Below are 20,934 nucleotides of genomic sequence, written 5' to 3'. Positions count from 1 at the left end.
ATTAACCAAAGTCCCTTTGCTATGTGATAATGAGAGTGCAATTAAAATGGCCGACAATCCCGTCGAGCATAGCCGCACTAAGCACATAGCCATTCGGTATCATTTTCTTAGGGATCACCAACAAAAGGGGGATATCGAGATTTCTTACATTAATACTAAAGATCAATTAGCCGATATCTTTACCAAGCCACTTGATGAACAATCTTTTACCAGACTTAGGCATGAGCTCAATATTCTTGATTCTAGAAATTTCTTTTGCTAAGCTTGCACACATAGCCCTTTTGAATACCTTTGATCATATCTCTTTTATATGCTATGACTAATGAGTTTTCAAGTTTATTTCAAACCAAGTCATAGGTATATTGAAAGGGAATTGGAGTCTTCGGCGAAGACAAAGGCTTCCACTCCGTAACTCATACTTCGCCAACACTCCGAGCAACTCTCTCTTCTTTGGGGGAGAAATGAGCATCAAAGAAAAGAACTTCATCCCTGGGGAAGAGAGTAAAAGCTCAAAAGCTTCGCTTTTTGGTATAATCTTAACTCATTTATTTTATGACCAAAGGGGAAGATAGCACTTAGAGGGCTCTAATGATTCCGTTTTTGGCGATTCATGCCAAAAAGGGGGAGAAATGAGCCCAAAGCAAAAGGACCGCACCACCACCACCAAATTCAAAAACTTAGTGCTTTCCAAAAGTCTTTATCATTTGGTATCCTATTGTGTTCAAAAGGGGGAGAAAGTAGTATTTCAAAAATGGTATATCAAAACCCTCTTGAACACTAAGAGGTGGATCTCTTTTAGGGGGAGTTTTGTTTAGTCAAAGGAAAAGCATTTGAAATAGGGGGAGACAATTTCAAATCTTGAAAATGCTTTGCAAACTCTTATTCATGTACCTTTGACTATTTGCAAAAGATCTTTGAAATGGATTTACAAAAAGAATTTGCAAAAACAAAACATGTGGTGCAAACGTGGTCCAAAATGTTATATAAGAAAGAAACATTCCTTGCATATCTTGTAAGTAGTTATATTGGCTCAATTCCAAGTAACCTTTGCACTTACATTATGCAAACTAGTTCAATTATGCACTTCTATATTTGCTTTGGTTTGTGTTGGCATCAATCACCAAAAAGGGGGAGATTGAAAGGGAATTAGGCTTACACCTAGTTCCTAAATAATTTTGGTGGTTGAATTGCCCAACACAAATATTGGACTGACTAGTTTGCTCTAGTGTATAAGTTATACAGGTGCAAAAGGTTCACATCTAGCCAATAAAAAGATCAAGTGTTGGATTCAATAAAGGAGCAAAGGGGCAACCGAGGGCACCCCTGGTCTGGCGCACCGGACTGTCCGGTGTGCCACCGGACAGTGAACAGTACCTGTCCGGTGCACCAGGGAACTCAGACTCAAACTCTTCACCCTCGAGATTTCTCGGAAGACGGCGCGCTATAATTCACCGGACTGTCCGGTGTGCACCGGACATGTCCGGTGCTCCAAGGAAGCTCGGCCTCCTGAACTCGCCAGCCTCGGGTTCGCGCGGCAGCCGCTCCGCTATAATTCACCGGACTGTCCGGTGTACACCGGACTGTCCGGTGTACACCGGACTGTCCGGTGTGCCAGCGGAGCAACGGCTCCCTGCGGCGCCAACGGCTCCCTGCGGTGCATTAAATGCGCGCGCAGCGCGCGCAGAAGTCAGAATCGCCCATGCCGGTGCACCGGACATCAAACAGTACATGTCCGGTGTGCACCGGACACCCAGGCGGGCCCACAAGTCAGAAGCTCCAACGGCTAGAATCCAACGGCAGTGATGACGTGGCAGGGGCACCGGACTGTCCGGTGTGCACCGGACTGTCCGGTGCGCCATCGAGCAGACGCCTCCAGCCAACGGTCACTTTTGGTGGTTGGGGCTATAAATACCCCAACCACCCCACATTCATTGCTATCCAAGTTTTCCACTTCTCAACTACTACAAGAGCTCTAGGCATTCAATTCTAGACACATTCAAAGAGATCAAATCCTCTCCAATTCCACACAAAACTCTAGTGACTAGAGAGAGTGATTTGCCGTGTTCATTTGAGCTCTTGCGCTTGGATTGCTTCTTTTCTTTCTCACTTGTTCTTGAGATCACAACTCCATTGTAATCAAGGCAAGAGGCACTAATTGTGTGGTGGCCCTTGCGGGGAAGTTTTGTTCCCGGCTTTGATTAGAGAAGAGAAGCTCACTCGGTCCGAGGGACCGTTTGAGAGAGGGAAGGGTTGAAAGAGACCCGGCCTTTGTGGCCTCCTCAACGGGGAGTAGGTTTGCAAGAACCGAACCTCGGTAAAACAAATCTCCGTGTCTCATTTGCTTATTCGCTTGGGATTTGTTTTGCGCCCTCTCTTGCGGACTCATTTATTGTTACTAACGCTAACCCCGGCTTGTAGTTGTGTTTATATTTGTAAATTTCAGTTTCGCCCTATTCACCCCCCCTCTAGGCGACTATCACCTTGTCACTTCAGTATAAAGCAGATATTTCTAGCTTCGTAATTATAAAGATGGTCCATGCCATATCTTATTATATATTTCATTTTTACCATTTCTCAGCAACTTGTAGATGGAACCAGAAGATTAAGTACTGGTGGTTGAAATCTGTATGGAAATTTTATCAAAACCTGACAGCTTCAAATGTGCATGTCTAGATAAGTGCTCAAAAAAAGATGCCAGCGAGAACTAGAAACTTCTACCAGCCTTCTATGGACTTGGTGGGGGCCAGAAAGATTTCAAGAAAACTTATTCACTTGACTTGGGAAAATCAGCAACACCCATATTCCTCGGAGCTCCTCGACCCGGCGGGACTGCGACGCGGCCTCCGAGGACGGGAGCAAGAGGTTCGCCGATGCCTCCGTCGCGTCCGCGACCATAGGGGCCGAGTCGTTCAGGAAGGAGGAGAAGCTCGTCAAGATCAAGGAAAGTTAAGTGCCGCCCGTGGCTTTTCTTTACCTGAACCTACTGTGAACTCTTTGTCAGTGCTCGGTAATGCACTCGATCGATGCTTTCTTGTTTTTTGCCCCGTCGTCGTCTTGACGCAGTGGCATCGAGGGCTGGTATTGAGGGCTGTGCTTTGAACCCTTCGTGCAGGCTGTCGTCCGGAGCCTGTGTCGTGATCCACTACACCGTCCCTTGCAACGACAGCGACGAAGGCTCTGAACGCTCGGAGGAGTGACACTGCTGCTGCATTGGCAAATTAGTGAGGACTTTACATTGCTTGAAACATGCATTCAACTATACGACCCATTTTTTCTTCCCGTTTTTTTACTTTCTCCCTTAGAAACATTAGGCCCCCTTATCACTGTATAAGTGCCTATTATAATGTATCATTTATGTGTTTCACTTAAAAAATTTCTCATGAGACTGTCTGGTAGAGTGTGTAAAATAGAGGACGGCAAACAATTTGTAGAAACAAGTTTAAAATCTACACTACTATATTAAGGCTGCAAGAGGGTAGCCTGCCTCCCCTGGTTCTGCCTTCCATGAATCTACACTGTCCATCTATATCATCAAATCTACAACGTCCGTCCGTGTGCCTCGTCCCTCCGCCTGATGCGCCAACATCCCACGTCCGTTCGTGCGCCCCAACCCCCCCACCTCACCGGCTCACCCGCCCCCGCTCAAGCCGCGCTCGCTCGCCCACTCGACAACCCTAGCCTCACCTGCCTCCGCCGCCTGCCATGGCCTCCCTCACCTCAACCTCCGCCTCACTCCTCTTCCCGCAAGCCTCCACATCCAGAAGCCGCGTCCGGCATTGACTGGTTCCGCTCTCACGCGCGCCTCAACCACGTGCTCGCCCACGACGACAACCGCATCACCGTCACACGCGCCTCAGGAGGGTCCGCTCCACCCACTCTCAACAACCCCCGCCCCATCGCCGTGCGTCTCAGCCACCCTCGATTCTGAGATCTACGCCGCTCTCAACAACCATGCTCCTAAGGAGGTTCCCAATAATTTGCTCGCCCCTCCCTTTAGCGCAGAGCCGCGTGTCCCCAATCCGCTGCTCCGGCAAGCCCGCTCCCTAACTGTTCATCTACTCCGCCGTCACCTCGCGTCCGCCCTCATCACATTGGTTTTCGCCGAGGTGAGTTCTCCCTTCGTCCTTTTTCCTCTGCCCCACCGGCGTTCCCTGAGAATCAGTCGGTTCTCCGTCCTCCGATACGAAGGGACAATGTGCTCCACGGAGAGCTAGAACAAATTGGAACGATGAACATGGTTATGCAGTAATTTGGTTCTACCTCATGTCCAAGGTTGCCAACATATACAGTAGTACAATCAGGATTGTTCTCTGGGTTCTCTTTAAGTTATCATGATATTATATGTTCCCGTTGCAACGCACGGACACTAACCTAGTAGAAAATAAGAGGGAAATACAGAAAGGGATCCGATTGACTGCAAGTGGAGGTGGAGCCAAACTAAACCCAAATAGTTGGTTGGAGCCACACATGTAGCAGGGCCCATCTTGTCGCTCATCGGTTGGACTTGACGGCCTAGTGTAGTGCCATCAGCTTTCAATGTGTACTGAGACAGCACGATAGGGCCGGAACATGCCAATGCGAATGGCCCACATGATGACCGGCGGAAAGAGAATGATGGCGCATCGGCGTCGCTTTGCTGCCCTGCCACTGCCCTAGCATCTAGTAAGACCGTATGTAGGAGTCTATTTATAGTTTATCTAAAATTATTATTTTGTATTATAAATTTTAATATTCGTAAAGTAAAGTTTAAATATAAATATAAGTAAGCTGCTCAAGATAGCCTAATGTCATCGCTGTCTTGTGATTTGTGAACCCCTCTCGGCTGCGGAAGCAGATACGAGCCAGCCAACCCTCAGCGGAAAATTAAAACGAACGTAGGAACTTCACCAGAATCATGCAACAGTTTTACAGAACCAGTTCAATTTCTGAGGAAAAAAAAACGCAGGAACATAAGTTCCAAACGGCCCCTAAGAAGCAAAGTTCCACAGGAATTAGTTTTTTTTTCAGAAAAACGCAGGAACATGAAATAATTTCCTTGTTACCAACAGACTATAGGAAACAGAAGAAGTGCAATCATGGGAAAACTAGCTATCGTTTTTCATGCTAAGATATAGTTTGAATAACAGGTAGGGTTCTTTCAATTGCATCCAGTCCAGGTCTTCCAGGACCAGGACGGTCTTCATCTTTCAAGTCCCAAGCAAACTTCCCAAGCCCATTTGCTCTAACAATGGCCTAGCCCAAAGAAACCGATTGAGCAGCCCATTTAAAAAATGTGCACAAAAGTTATGGCTCAACAAACTACGCACTGTTGTCTACCGTGCATATACTGTATCTTATAAGTTAGGCAATATGTAATCCCATATTGCTATATGCATCAGGGAGGCATCTTGCTTCCATTCTTGTACTCTAATTATACCATTCGATAGCTAGGGATAGAGCCAGAAAAAATTTAGGAGCTAAACTAAACCGCTACAACAATATAATCTCACTAAATCACACACAATAGACATGCACAATAGTTTAAAGTAGTCTTATATTAAAATATAGATGAATGATAAAAAACATAAAATAAATAAGATTATACTATGAATATTTTAATATCTAGGAGTATAGATGGCCAAACGGGCCGGCACGGCCCGTTGCCGGCACGGCCCGACAGGCCCGGCGTGCCGCTGCCGCGGCCCAGGCACGGCCCGTGAGCCTGTTAGTCGTGCCGGGCCGGCCCGGTGGCACTATGGCCCATCTGAGTATATTGTAGAATTTAGCAAAAAATGTGTAGTTGTGGTGGCTCGAACTCACAACCTAGTGCATAATAGACTTAAACGCATCCATCTAACCAGTGCAGCTGCAATTTTATTGTGTTATATGTTGAATTCTTATACTAAATATATGTAAACTATTATTTTTAAAATAAAAAATGTAACCGTGTCGTGCCCGTGCCAGCACTACGGGTCGAGATAGTGGCCCAGGCACGGCACTATAGCCGTGCCGTGCCAGGCACTGGCACTATACTAACCGGACCGGGTCGTGCCTGGACCGTGCTTTTTCATGCCGTGCCTGGGCCGGCCCATCGTGTTAGTGCCAAATGGCCATCTATATCTAGGAGGGGCTTTAGTGATGTTCTATGGGCTCGCAGCAGAGGGCAGAAAGCCTACCCATCCCACCATTAACATTGTCCCTGTCGATAATTCAATGAAATCTATTCAATATGCTGTAGCAAATCCTTTCTGATTTTCAACTAGTCTACTGTAGTGCAAGTCAGTTTCCTAGTTTCCTGAGAGCGAGAACATTTGAATCTAGTAACTCTAGATTTTAGGGCTTCTTCAAGACAACTCCAACAACTCGAGATTCAACAAAAACAGGTTCACTTTATAAAAAGTTGGTATCAAATTTATGAAATACAGATTCACCAAATTGTTGAATTCAGGACTAGATCCATCAATTTGGTGGAGCTTCTCAATGGGTGTTTGTCAACTACATTTTAATAGAGTTAATGAAAATTATCTGTCACTACCACCAGTTAGTTTGTTTCTCCGTATGGTTTGTCTTCCCGTTGCTGCTCTCCCATGTCAGCCATGCATCGCCCACCAATGCTTTTGCTTCGATCCACCTGGCACTATGGCATATCTTAAGTTTCCTTGTGCCGGTGGCATTGAATCAATTATATCTATACACCACCTTTGTAATGGCCATGCTGGTTAAATTAATTGTGTAAATGACAAGGGTTGTTTTCGATATTTTGTATTTTTTTGCAGGTGTCACACTTTCTCACCAAATCTGCTGCATCCAAAGCTGATTTTGGCCAGTAAAAACCTTGACGAAACACCTTGCCTAGCAATGCTCTAGATCCAAATATGTGATCCACAAATGGCTGAATGAATATATTTCATCAACTCTTGACCTTCACACCTAGACAAGCACTTGAGCAAAGGTGAGCCCAAAACCATCATCGTCACCATAACCATTTTATCTCTAATAAGTGGAGCTCCCTAGGTCGCTCTTAACCGTTAGCACGACTTATATACCAGTTTCATTCCTCTGTAGAGATCGCACACTTTACCCATGAGCCGTGATCCCTTTTTTTGCCTCGGATTGACGAGTTGTATAGACCCTTAAACACTTCCAAGGCCAGTCGACAAGGTTTCACTACATAGCCTTTACAGAGATTCTGTAAAAGTATAGCCACCCAAGTCTCTTTATCGAGGTGGAAGTGGAGTCCTAAATAAGTCCTAGCTTGGCGGCGGGGCTCCGGCCTCCTAGTCCTGGTTGGCTCTCCTCCTCCTGTTCGTCTGGGGTTCATCCTTGTGGGTGCATGTCTGAGTGAGCTCGGCTCTATTTGAAAACGTCTCCATGCTTGGAGGTCTACCCCTCCCTTTTATAGGGTGGGAGAGGGGTCAAGTGATGGCTTCCTTGGAAAGGAGCCGTAAGGCAAGGATAAAACCAGCATTATTCCTAGGGTAAAGCCATGCGTGCTCGTGGGGCCTAAGGTTGCCTGACTGTCTCGTACTTACCGTGGGGGACGGAGCGAGGCTGCGAGGGTTCTAGGTGTCATCATTTAGGCTATGCTGACCCCTGGCCTTCGTAGCTTGGGGCTTGGCGTGACCCATCGTGTTGCACCCTACCAGAGGCTTGCGCACTCAGGCCTAGTTTGATAGGCCATGAGTGCGCCGTAGATCGAGGGGTGTGTGGACCATAAATGCGTCGTAGGCCGGGGGCTCATAGGTCATGAGTGTTATGTGGCCCGAGGGTTTTGTAGGTTATAAGTGGGACGCGGATCGACGCTCGCACCATGGCTCAATGTTAGGTGTGGTTAATGCGACCAGTTATTTACGGTGGGTCAGTCTGGGGCCAGAAGCGGGATCCACTCGAGTGGTTCCCCTTCGACATGCCCGCCCCCCGTTAGGTTCCACCACGTCCGACCCCAGTCTCGGTGCCACGGGGTTCGACCGGGGGAGGGTTCTTTCAAGGTTGACGTATCCACCTCTTTCAGCTGACCAACGGGCCCTAGCGGCCAGGGCTCTTTCCTTAGTGCACTCACTTACCGGCGGGTCCCAAGGATCGGGGATCATTTCTCCGACAGTAGCCCCCGAGGGGAGAGTATCTTCCTTCAGGGGCTGATGAAGGGTCGGGCGATGTTCTGCTCTTCCGCCGCACACTTATATAGCTTTTTTTAAGCGGCACCGAAACGTTGCCCTCTTCCGTACATGACGATTGGTATTCGCGTTGCTTAGTTGTGCAACGTCCTTTTCTATAAATGACCCCTCCCTAGGGCGTCTTCATCGCGCCTTGCCTTATTTTGACTTCTTCATCGAGGGGTGATTTCTCCACAGCCCCTTTTGGACTTGGACAAGCGTCCGATAGAGGAGCGCCCACTGGTGTTGCATCCTCTCCAGCAAAAGATGATCGACTCGATGCACAGACTCTTTCCTCTTTACTCCCTAATTCTTGAGATTGTGCTTATCTCATTAACTTTTTTGTGCAGCCAGGTAATCTCGATGGGACAAAGGAAAGACTTTGGGATGTCTTTTTAATAGTGTGTAATTCCGATCCTGTCGTCAGAGACCCCTTCAGACCTTCGGGAGAGTCTGGCCGCCACCAACATAGTGCTCCAGGCTATCGATAGTGAGGTGGCCGGGCAGGCGGACCGCCGCGTTCCGGGTCAGTACTGCTTCTCGCTTTCGCAAAGACACCTAATTGGTTGTTTTTTTGACTTCTTTCCCCTTCTTCTCATGGCATTGCCAGAGCTGGAGCTAGAGGTCGTGGGCCTCCGTGAGGGTGTGGATGAGGTGGTCGCCTTCGTCCATGGTCGGGGTGCCAATCGAGAAGAGCGCATCCTTGGTGTCGCTAACTGGGTGCGCCTAGCCGTCCGTCATGGCGCTCGTCGTGGTGGTGCATGGCTCTAGCCATTGTGCAGATCCGGTCGAGCTACGATCTCGGCACTGGCGACCTATCGGAGGACGTGACCGCTGGCGCCCTAGAGGACTTTGTGGATGACGTCAACAAATCCGTTAGGGCCTTGGTTGACATGCTTATGCTAGAAAATGTAATCAATGGACCCCCTGATTAGGATGTATATGTAGGTCACTTTAGCCATGGGATAGCCCAGGCACATCCTCCCCTATGCTTTTGTAATATCTCCTTCTAAACTCGTTGGTGGAACGGTTCCTCTCCCTTTCCTACACTCGATATTTTTAGCGTCTAGTGCGAAAAATGAGTTTTGGTGTTCTTATTTTGGGCTTCTCCTATTCCCTGATCATGCACCAGGCAGCCTCGGTGCGGTTCGTGGGTCCCAGAGGGTGGTTCGGTAAGCTTCTAGCGCATCCCGGCGTTAAGCCAGTCATCTTTGGTTTCCTGCATCCCGCATATCTTTGGAGAAATCGGGAGTATTGCATTATGGGTAGCGGGATCCGACGCGTTGCTCCCCGAGCATGTTCCTGTCTGTGGCCTGCCATGTTGTTACCCGGACCTTCCGTTGATGATGATGGGTTAGTCTAGGGGGCATATTGTCCCTTCCCACACAATCTGTCCACCAAAATGGGAAGAGCAAGTTGTCTTATGCTCCCTTGACGATGGAAGTCATGGCGAGCCTCCTTTTTTGCGGAGCGAGCCCCCAAGTCCCCCGTTTGTTATAGAGGATCTGTCTGGGGGCGTGTTCCATCTTTTCTTTGTTCCTTCCCATGCACCCCGTCTGCCAAGAGGGGAAGGGTGAGCCGTACCATGCTCCCCTCGGTGGTTGAGATCATGGCGCTCAGTGGGCCTCGGTCCGCTGATCCAAATGGACCCTTCTTTTTGTGAAGCGAGCCCCCGAGTCCCCGTTCGTTATAGGGGATCCATTTGTTAAGGGAAAGTTGAGTCGTACCATGCTTCCCTCGATGGTCGAGATCATGGCGCTCGATGAGGTACAAACGGTTAATCCGAGTGAGGCCCCAATTACTTTAGCGGGACCCAGGCATGGGGTCCGCTGGAGACCGTCCTCATACTCATAGGTTCTGAAAGGGAAATAGGCTTTAAACCTTTTCCTAAATGATTTTGGTGATTGAATGTCCAACACAAACAATTGGACTAATTAGTTTGCTCTAGATTATATGTTCTACAGGTGCCAAAGATTCAACATAAAACCAATAAAAAGAACAAGACAAGAGTCAAACTAAAGGAGCAAAGGGGCAACCGAGGGCACCCCTGGTCTGGCGCACCGGACTGTCCGGTGTGCCACCGGACAGTAAACAGTACCTGTCCGGTGCACCAGGGAACGCTGACTCCAACTCTTCATTCTCGGGAATTCTCGGAAGCCGGCGCGCTATAATTCACCGGACTGTCCGGTGTACACCGGACAGTGTCCGGTGCTCCAACGGAACGCGGCCTCCGGAACTCGGCAGCCTCGGGATTTCACGAAGACTGCTCCGCTAAAATTCACCGGACTGTCCGGTGTGCACCGGACTGTCCGGTGTGCTAGCGGAGCAACGGTCATCTTCGCGCCAACGGTCGACTCTGACAGTAAACAGTGCAGAACAGTACACGCGGCAGAGGATCAGAGAGGCACCGGACTGTCCGGTGTGCACCGGACTGTCCGGTGCCACATGAGGACAAAGCCTCCAACGGTCGACCAGCTCCAATCTCAACGGCTAGGATGACGTGGCTGGGGCACCGGACATGTCCGGTGTGCACCGGACTGTCCGGTGCGCCCATCGCCAGCAGACTTCATCAACGGCTAGTTTTTGGATGGTGGCTATAAATACCACCCCAACCGGCCACTTCAAGGTGTGGGAGTTCAAGCAACATTCCAAGTCATCTAGTTGACATACTCAAGCCCTCCCAACCACCTATATTCATTGATACATCCTATACACAAGATTTAGTCCTCTACAACCAACACAAGTGCCACAAAAGAGAGAGCAAGCAATTGACAGCTACTCAATTGAGTTTAGCCCTAGCGCCTTGTGACATTCATTGAGTGATAGTGTGTGCTACATTTTTGTGTTCATTTGCGCGTGGAGTTTTTGACTCCCATTCGAACTTCCTCCAAAGTGTTGGAGGATTGTAAAAGCTAGCAAGAGACACCAAAGATTGTGGTGGTCCTTGTGGGATCGAGAGTGATCCTTGAGAAGAAGAAGAGCTCGCCGATCCTTGTGTGATCGGGAGAGAGAGGGAAAGGGTTGAAAAAGACCCGTCCTTAAGTGGACTCCTCAACGGGGACTAGGCCTTCGAGGGCCAAACCTCGGTAAAACAAATCACCCGTGTTCATTGTGCTTTTGCTTGTGATTTGTTTGCTTTCCCTTACTCTAAGTTCTCTTGCACTATTCTTTGCTCATATCATTTGGTATTGCTTCAAGTTAAAATCTCATTTAAAGTGAAGCAACACTCCGCAAGAAAAGAACTTGAGTTAGTGCTCTTTTTCATCTAAGCTTTCTTGCTTTGTTATCATAGAATTATTAGTTGTATTGATTTATCACTTCCGCATTATTTGAAAGCTATACTCTTTACTAGCAAGAACTTAGTTTTTATACTCCAATAATTGTTCATCTTGTTCTAACCACTAATCAAAGGATCTAGTTGGGGGATAAAGTTTTAATTTTCAGGTTTCGCCTATCCACCCCCCCCTCTAGGCGACTTTCAATTGGTATCAGAGCTAGGCACTTCATCTTGAGTCTAACAACTCGAAGTGATGGCTCGTAGAAGATCCCAAAAGAACAAGAAGACCCAGGAGAACAAGGAGGTAACTCTTGAGATATTACTTTCCGATTGTTCTAATTATGTTTCTTGGTCTACTAGAGTGATAAATGCCTTTAGAGCGGTAGACCCACAATTAGAACAAATTTTGGACAAGAGTATTATTCCTCCTAACTATGCTAGGGAAAATGCCTCCGAAGAAGATTTAAGATGTATACGCTTAAACTATCTAGCTTATGACATCTTAAGTAAATCCCTTAGCAAAGAAGATTATCATGCCTTCATAATAAAATATGACAAACCCATTTGTGATGTACATGATATTTGGATTAGAATTAAAAGCAAATTTAATAAGTCCAAACATAATAGTTCATTTTGTGCTTCTACTTCCCTTGGTATTTGTGATACTAACCCTTGCAAGGAAGAAGAAGAAAATGAACGATGGAGACCAAACGATGAATCCACCTCTCCAAAAAGTTTGTCTTCCCATTTCGATTCCCACATATGTTGTGTGGCTAATGAAAATGATGGCGGAAGCACAAATGAGGATGAGGAGGAAGAAAGAAGCTTTGTGCATCTCTACGCTCGCCTAAGCCAAGAAGATAAGGCGGTCATGCTCAAACTTCTAGAAAGAGCGAGAGAGCAAAGCGAAGCTCGTCAAAGGCTAGAAGATATTCTCTCCATAAAGATGCAACACTTTGACGAGTTGACTAAAGAACATGAGGAGCTAAAGTGCTCTCATGTTGATTTGGTCCAAAGGTATGAAACTATTTCAATTGAGCAAAATAACGCTTCACATTGTATCGCTCAATTAGTAAATAGGAATACCTTGCTTAAGGACCAAGTGGAAAAGCTAAAAATTGAAAATCTAGCTTTTCAAGAAAAATATGATATGCTCCTATGCTCTCATGAAAATCTTAGAGATGATCATATCATATTAAACATTGCTCATGAGGTTGTGATAGAAAATTTAAAATCCCAACAACCTCACTCGTGCACATGTATTCAAATTAATACTATATTACCATGTGCTAATGCTTGTTGTCCGTCGACAAGCAAATCTTCCTTTGAGCTAGAATTTGCAGGAACAAATGATGATTCATATCAAAAGCTCAAAGAAGAAAATGAGAGGCTAAAGAAGAGCTTGACACAACTAAAAGGGAAATGCATTGCCCAACCTTCTCAAGATAACTGTGATCACATGGTGAAGAAGCTTGAGACGGGAACAACCGTGGCATGCACTACATCCCTTGAAGAAAATGTCAAGGATTTGAGGATTGCAATGAGGAGGGAACAAAATATGAAATTCAACACCTCCTCCAAAAGCCTCAACCATGCCTCCACAAAAGGTAACATCCAAGGTAATGATCAAGTCACACTTCACATTAAGAGGTGTAGTGAATGCTTTGAAGAGGGGCACTTGATTAGGTCGTGTCCCTACATTAAAAATGGCTTGATTATTAACAAGGATGATAGACTTTGTTTTAAATGCTCCAAGAAGGGACACTTGCTTAGATCTTGTCCCCATTTAAAACAAAGAGGCATAGGGTTAGAAAAGAAAATTTTTACTAACCATGTAGCAAGCAATAAACAAGGAAAGAAGAAATCTTCAAAATTTGGAAAACGCCTATGCTACACTTGCCGAAAGAAGGGACATCAATGCAAAGATTGTCCCATTGGTAAAAATCCCACTCCTAACTTGTCATTTGATTCATATATAACTAGGCAACCCAAGATTGCAACTTGTGCTAGAAAGGTAACAAGTTTACCAAGCGCTAGCACAAAGGACACTTGGGTTCCTAGATCCTTGTTTACTAACCTTAACGGACCCATCAAGCGATGGGTACCAAAATGTGCGTGACAAGATTTGTAGGAGAAGGAGATGGTATGAACCTTTGGGGTGCTTGAGGGAGTTAATTCAATTCTTATCAACTCAAGCTGTCAATCTTCAAATGATCTACATATTCAAGATTGACCCAAGGTTACTTCAGTTTATTGTATTCAAAACTCATATCATCTCGGGAAGATATCAATGTTGTAGGAAATAAAGAATCATCATGTGCGGAATATCAAAGCCTACAACATGGAGGAAAGTCAAGGGATGGTAACATTTATATTCTTAAGTGCAATTATCTTAATTTGTCATGTGTCTTGTGTAGTCACATAGAAATAGAAAGCACTTAAGGATGTTTTAAAATTATGTCATCATTCTTTGAAGAAATTCCTCTCATATGGTAGATTGTGTATTTATCAAATTCTATATTATGACAATCTACATGCTTTAAATTATTGCAAGTTCTCATGGCATGTTTTTACATTAATTATTCTATTATTGCCATGTTCTAGATATAGAGAGATACTTCATGTTCTTAAAAGAATAAGGTGTCATACTTAGGACACTTATAAAAGGAAAATTCTCTCTATAGCTAGAAAAGTGAGACTAATGTTTTTATCTAAGTAATTTAAGTAGTCTCACTTGTAGAGATAAATTTCTCTATGGAAATGCGTAATCCATCATGACAAGGAAAATCAATCCAATAATATATGTTGTATCTCTTATTGCTTAATTGGATATGATTCTTCTACATTTATCGCTCTCCATGTAATGAATTAGATTTATTCCCTTAAGTTTCAAGAATTTAACCATGCTTGTTTTATGAGTTTAAAACTAGGCATACTTCATGGAATAATCTAGTTCATATTATAAAGTTTCCATGCTTTAGTAATTCACCTTTTCATTCCCTATCAAAATGATTACTAAATGGAAACTAGTGCTTGTGTTGCTAACGTATCTCTTGAGCTTACTTATAAATATGCATAGAAGGGAAAGTACACAAGCCTCATGGGTTGATCTTCACCCAAAAGAAGAAAGGTAAAAGCAAAGGTATGGGAACTCATCTTCTTAATTAAGTTTAGTTCCCATCTCAATGGGTATTTAATCTGAATTATCATATTCTACCCTTGTGAGGAATAGATTCGCTATTGGACCGAAATTAACTGAGTGTGCATTCAAATATCATTTTCTTAGTGCTCATTAGAATCTATTTAATGCCTTTGCGATATTTATATATATGTTATCATATTGATTTGCTTCCAAGTGATGATTAACTAACTTCAATATGATAAAGTAAAATCTCCAATGATTATTAAAATGCTTAAAAGGTGCTCACTCATTTTTCTCAAATGAAATGCACTAATGTTAAGGATTTTACTTCATGTCTGACTTATGGATGATAAATTGTTCATATTTATTTTCAAAAAATTCATCATTCATCATATACTCCCTTGCGCTATTGACATCTCTCTTGAGTATTTTCAATAAGTTTGAAAGGAAAAAGAGACAACTACAAAGGGAGGACACTCAAATGAAAAAGGAAGAACATCAAGGACAACAACACCTACTTGGACAATAAGGTTTTCACAACAATCAATGGTGTGGTTGTAAGCATTCTAAATCCTTTTTCATTATGAGGTTACCAGGCTTAAGTTATTTGTTGCAAAATTTATGAGCCTTGATCAAAATGTATAATGCTTCTCCCTTTATGTCCTTAAAAGTGAATGCATCAAAATCAATTCTTTCAATTACTTGATGCATATCTTTAGGGGGAGTCCATTATTATATTTTGATTATGTTGAGACTATTGCTTTATCTTAATAATTTCATATAGTCTCTTGCATGAGAATAATGTTTCTCATATAGTATGCTACTACACATCAATCCAACTTGTTCAAATAATGTCGCTTTTATCAAGGATTGTTGCTTTCATTTCTAAAGTAGCATGCTTATTGGATTCTCCTATTTTTAAGCTTGATTGAAAATTTAATGCCTTTGTTGTTTTCTTGATCGCATATTGGTTGATCATTGAACAACTTCAATTATCACTTATACTTCTTAGTGCCTCATGTAATTTGAATTTGATTTCAATTGTAAGTTTAACTGACATCTATCTTGATATGCACTAAGGAAAAAGGAGAATTCATGATTCATTTATACAACTTGTGATCCATTTGATATATGCTAACACTAACTTGAAAAAGATCACTAGTTGTAGAACTCTCTCTTGTGCAAAGTATTTCCACATATTGTCATTATAGGTCTTAAGCATCTAAGACTAAGGACAAAGCACAATGAAGAGAGCATCTCTATGCAAAGGTACAAAAAGGGTAAATCCACTTCCTATTATTTACATATGTACCTAAAATCTTCCTCTTATACATTCTTTACATATCTTGTATAAAAGGAAAAGAAAGCATGTCCTTTGCATTTATCCCTGCTTCATACCTAGTTTAACCTCTTAAAATTTCACTCATGCATTATTGCATCTTTGCTAAAACTAGATGAAGTGATTCCATTGTCAAAGAGCTTAAAGCTTAACCTTGTAACGAGGATAAGCTACCTTTGTTCCAAAGGTGGATGGTCCTTAAGCCTCTTTGAAATCCTTAAGGGAAAATGCTTAAAATATTTGTAACATGCTTTCTGTAGTGCATAAACTGTCATGAGCATCACACTTATCCTATGACACAATGCACTTCACATTCTATATGATTTAGATATGTTCTCATTAACCTAATTATGTGCAATTGGCATTTTAGGCCAAACTATGTGTTCTCTCCATGCACATATTTAGGGGAGCAATCTATGTTGTATAGAACCATGATCATGCTTAATTGACATATCTCTTGATCATATCTCTTTCATTTTGGTACAAATGCATATATCCTATTATTCCCGTACCATGACTACGACTAATATGTTTCCAAGTATATTACTATGCTAAGTCGTAGATTGAAAGGGAAATGGAGTCTTCGGCGAAAACAAAGGCTTCCACTCCGTATATCATACTTCGCCATCACTCCAAGCAACTCTCTATTCTTTGGGGGAGAAATGAGCATCAAAGAAAAGGACTTCGTCTCTGGAAGAGAGTAAGAGCCCAAAGCTAAAAGACCGGACTTCGCCTTTGGTATAATCTTAACTCATTTATTTATGCCCAAAGGGGAAGATAGCACTTCAAGGGCTCTAATGATTCCGTTTTTGGCGATTCATGCCAAAAAGGGAGAGAGTAAGAGCCCAAAGCTAAAAGACCGGACTTCGCCTTTGGTATAATCTTAACTCATTTATTTATGCCCAAAGGGGAAGATAGCACTTCAAGGGCTCTAATGATTCCGTTTTTGGCGATTCATGCCAAAAAGGGGGAGAAATGAGCCCAAAGCAAAAGGACCGCACCACCACCACCCAATTCAAAAACTTAGTGCTTTCCAAAAGTCTTTATCATTTGGTATCCTATTGTGTTCAAAAGGGGGAGAAAGTAGTATTTCAAAAATTGATATATCAAAACCCTCTTGAACACTAAGAGGTGGATCTCTTTTAGGGGGAGTTTTGTTTAGTCAAAGGAAAAGCATTTGAAACAGGGGGAGAAAATTTCAAATCTTGAAAATGCTTTACAAACTCTTATTCATTTACCTTTGACTATTTGCATAAGATCTTTGAAATGGATTTACAAAAAGATTTTGCAAAAACAAAACATGTGGTGCAATCGTGGTCCAAAATACTAAATAAAATAAAGTAAGAAAGCATCCATGCATATTTTATGAAATGAATATTGGTTTAATTCCAAGTAATCTTTGCACCTATTTTATGCAAACTAGTTCAATTATTCTCTTATATATTTGCTTTGGTTTGTGTTGGCATCAATCACCAAAAAGGGGGAGATTGAAAGGGAAATAGGCTTTAAACCTTTTCCTAAATGATTTTGGTGATTGAATGTCCAACACAAACAATTGGACTAATTAGTTTGCTCTAGATTATATGTTCTACAGGTGCCAAAGATTCAACATAAAACCAATAAAAAGAACAAGACAAGAGTCAAACTAAAGGAGCAAAGGGGCAACCGAGGGCACCCCTGGTCTGGCGCACCGGACTGTCCGGTGTGCCACCGGACAGTAAACAGTACCTGTCCGGTGCACCAGGGAACGCTGACTCCAACTCTTCATTCTCGGGAATTCTCGGAAGCCGGCGCGCTATAATTCACCGGACTGTCCGGTGTACACCGGACAGTGTCCGGTGCTCCAACGGAACGCGGCCTCCGGAACTCGGCAGCCTCGGGATTTCACGAAGACTGCTCCACTAAAATTCACCGGACTGTCCGGTGTGCTAGCGGAGCAACGGTCATCTTCGCGCCAACGGTCGACTCTGACAGTAAACAGTGCAGAACAGTACACGCGGCAGAGGATCAGAGAGGCACCGGACTGTCCGGTGTGCACCGGACTGTCCGGTGCCACATGAGGACAAAGCCTCCAACGGTCGACCAGCTCCAATCTCAACGGCTAGGATGACGTGGCTGGGGCACCGGACATGTCCGGTGTGCACCGGACTGTCCGGTGCGCCCATCGCCAGCAGACTTCATCAACGGCTAGTTTTTGGATGGTGGCTATAAATACCACCCCAACCGGCCACTTCAAGGTGTGGGAGTTCAAGCAACATTCCAAGTCATCTAGTTGACATACTCAAGCCCTCCCAACCACCTATATTCATTGATACATCCTATACACAAGATTTAGTCCTCTACAACCAACACAAGTGCCACAAAAGAGAGAGCAAGCAATTGACAGCTACTCAATTGAGTTTAGCCCTAGCGCCTTGTGACATTCATTGAGTGATAGTGTGTGCTACATTTTTGTGTTCATTTGCGCGTGGAGTTTTTGACTCCCATTCGAACTTCCTCCAAAGTGTTGGAGGATTGTAAAAGCTAGCAAGAGACACCAAAGATTGTGGTGGTCCTTGTGGGATCGAGAGTGATCCTTGAGAAGAAGAAGAGCTCGCCGATCCTTGTGTGATCGGGAGAGAGAGGGAAAGGGTTGAAAAAGACCCGTCCTTAAGTGGACTCCTCAACGGGGACTAGGCCTTCGAGGGCCGAACCTCGGTAAAACAAATCACCCGTGTTCATTGTGCTTTTGCTTGTGATTTGTTTGCTTTCCCTTACTCTAAGTTCTCTTGCACTATTCTTTGCTCATATCATTTGGTATTGCTTCAAGTTAAAATCTCATTTAAAGTGAAGCAACACTCCGCAAGAAAAGAACTTGAGTTAGTGCTCTTTTTCATCTAAGCTTTCTTGCTTTGTTATCATAGAATTATTAGTTGTATTGATTTATCACTTCCGCATTATTTGAAAGCTATACTCTTTACTAGCAAGAACTTAGTTTTTATACTCCAATAATTGTTCATCTTGTTCTAACCACTAATCAAAGGATCTAGTTGGGGGATAAAGTTTTAATTTTCAGGTTTCGCCTATCCACCCCCCCCTCTAGGCGACTTTCAGGTTCCAACTCATATAGTTGTCGGCCTAGTTCGACTGGGTTCGACGGCTCGTTGCCTCTCTCCGTGATAAACCATGAGTCAGACGTTCCCTAGGACTTGAACACGATTTATAAATGCCCTTGGAGCTCGTGCGCTAGGGTACTGGCCGCTACGGTGCCCATCTCATAATCGCCCATTACTCTAGGGTTTAGGGAGCGGTTGCAAACCCTTCACGGACGGACCTTTGAACTCCAAAAACTTTATGGAATAGCATGAGCCACCTCGCGGTCACGGTCAACGAGGACCCAACGGACTTTCCCGGAAGGTGAGAGATAGCATCGAGTATTGAAAAGATGGGTTGAGTTATCTTACCTGGTCTCGGCTCGATAATGGTTGTGCCTTGGCTCCACTTCCCGCGTTGTGCGCCCGCCTCCCGATCTGGTCAGTCAGGCCTGTGGGTCACGCATCTCCAGGGCGCTTGTTACGTCTGTCCCAACCCTGTACATCAAAATCAGTGATACGTCAGTTACCATCTCTCGCCGCTTACTGGTGTATGTCCTCGTTAGGACGATTGTAAACTGATGGGTTGGTCGTCCTTGGCTTGCTTTCTTAGGGCTCCGTTCGCCCCCCTTGCCGTCGTCGCTCTGCGCCGCTGCCACCTGTCGTGGCCCCCATGGGGTTCTAGAGCTGCAATCTATCCCACAATCAAGTTTGTGCAACATTGCTATAACCAAAATCTCATTTCCTTTATTCCACTCATTTAATTGTTCACCAGAAGTTTCCTGTAAGTCATTCACCACATCAGACACCAGCCCATGCAGCCTCACCATAGCACCCTCATACTTAAACTCCACCCATTTCTTGTCTCAAACACACAACATTGGGCTAAATTGTTCCAACCAATCCATGCCAATTACCATATCATAGGTTGTTTCAGGTAGAACATAAGCATCTGCATAGAAGATTTGCCACAACACCACCACTCCAACTGTACAGTCATAATTTTATAAGTAGGCAACGACTAATATGCAAGAAGATACTAGGCGCAAGAGTGCAACCATACTTTTTTGTCCATTAGATCTAAATCCAACGGTAGATATAATTCTGGTTTGTTAGGGAGTTTTTTTATAAAGCTACACTAGATGGTGATGGAAGGGTTTAAGTGCTAAATATGACATACCGTTGGATCTAGATCTAACAGAGTAAAAATGTCTCCTTGCATGCTTGCACGTAGTACATGCTTGCATATTAGTTGTCGCCTTATAAGTAATAGTTTGTCCATTATCCACTTTGACAAAGATATGATTGATTTCCTGGGTCACACACAGAATCTTGACTGAAGCCATCTCACTGATGAAAGTGTTTGAAATGTCAAGTCCAGTAGCTGCAAGATTACCTGATCCTTGATCATGGTTCTCAACCTGACACATCTAGAATTGTTAGTGCAACACAAGGCATTAAGAGATAAGACCATCTCATCATCATACTTCCCACTACATGTCTCCAAAAAATTAAGCACTTCACCAGACAATATCTAATCACCATCTCCTCCATCTTCAATTTTAATACAGTTCAATTATGGATGAATTGTAGTTTTACACTTAAGTCCAAGCAGATACTTCTCACCACATTTATAATATAACACATTGACCTAAGTCCAAGCAGATACTTCTCACCACATTTATAATATAACGCATTGACCCTTCCATACTCCTTAAGTTGTTTTGCCATTCACACATCTCCTTGGGACTACCTAGAATCCTTAGTACTAGTGATGGATTAGAATTGGCCATAACAAACTTCCTTGCTTCATTTGTTTGTCTGTCCTGTCAATTTTCATGCTTCAAAGCCAGTTGTGCAGCTATGGACACAGTTTGAGGAAACTGCACCTCAACTCCTACCCTCAAATCATGTTTGAGACCCAACATAAATTGTGCAACCAAGAAAGTCTCACCAATGGTCTTGTCAAACAA

Source organism: Zea mays, chromosome 1 (genome assembly GCF_902167145.1).
Source record: "Zea mays cultivar B73 chromosome 1, Zm-B73-REFERENCE-NAM-5.0, whole genome shotgun sequence".
Taxonomy (NCBI): Eukaryota; Viridiplantae; Streptophyta; class Magnoliopsida; order Poales; family Poaceae; genus Zea; species Zea mays.
The sequence above is the reverse complement of the archived record's forward strand: the minus strand, read 5'-3'. Positions refer to the sequence as shown.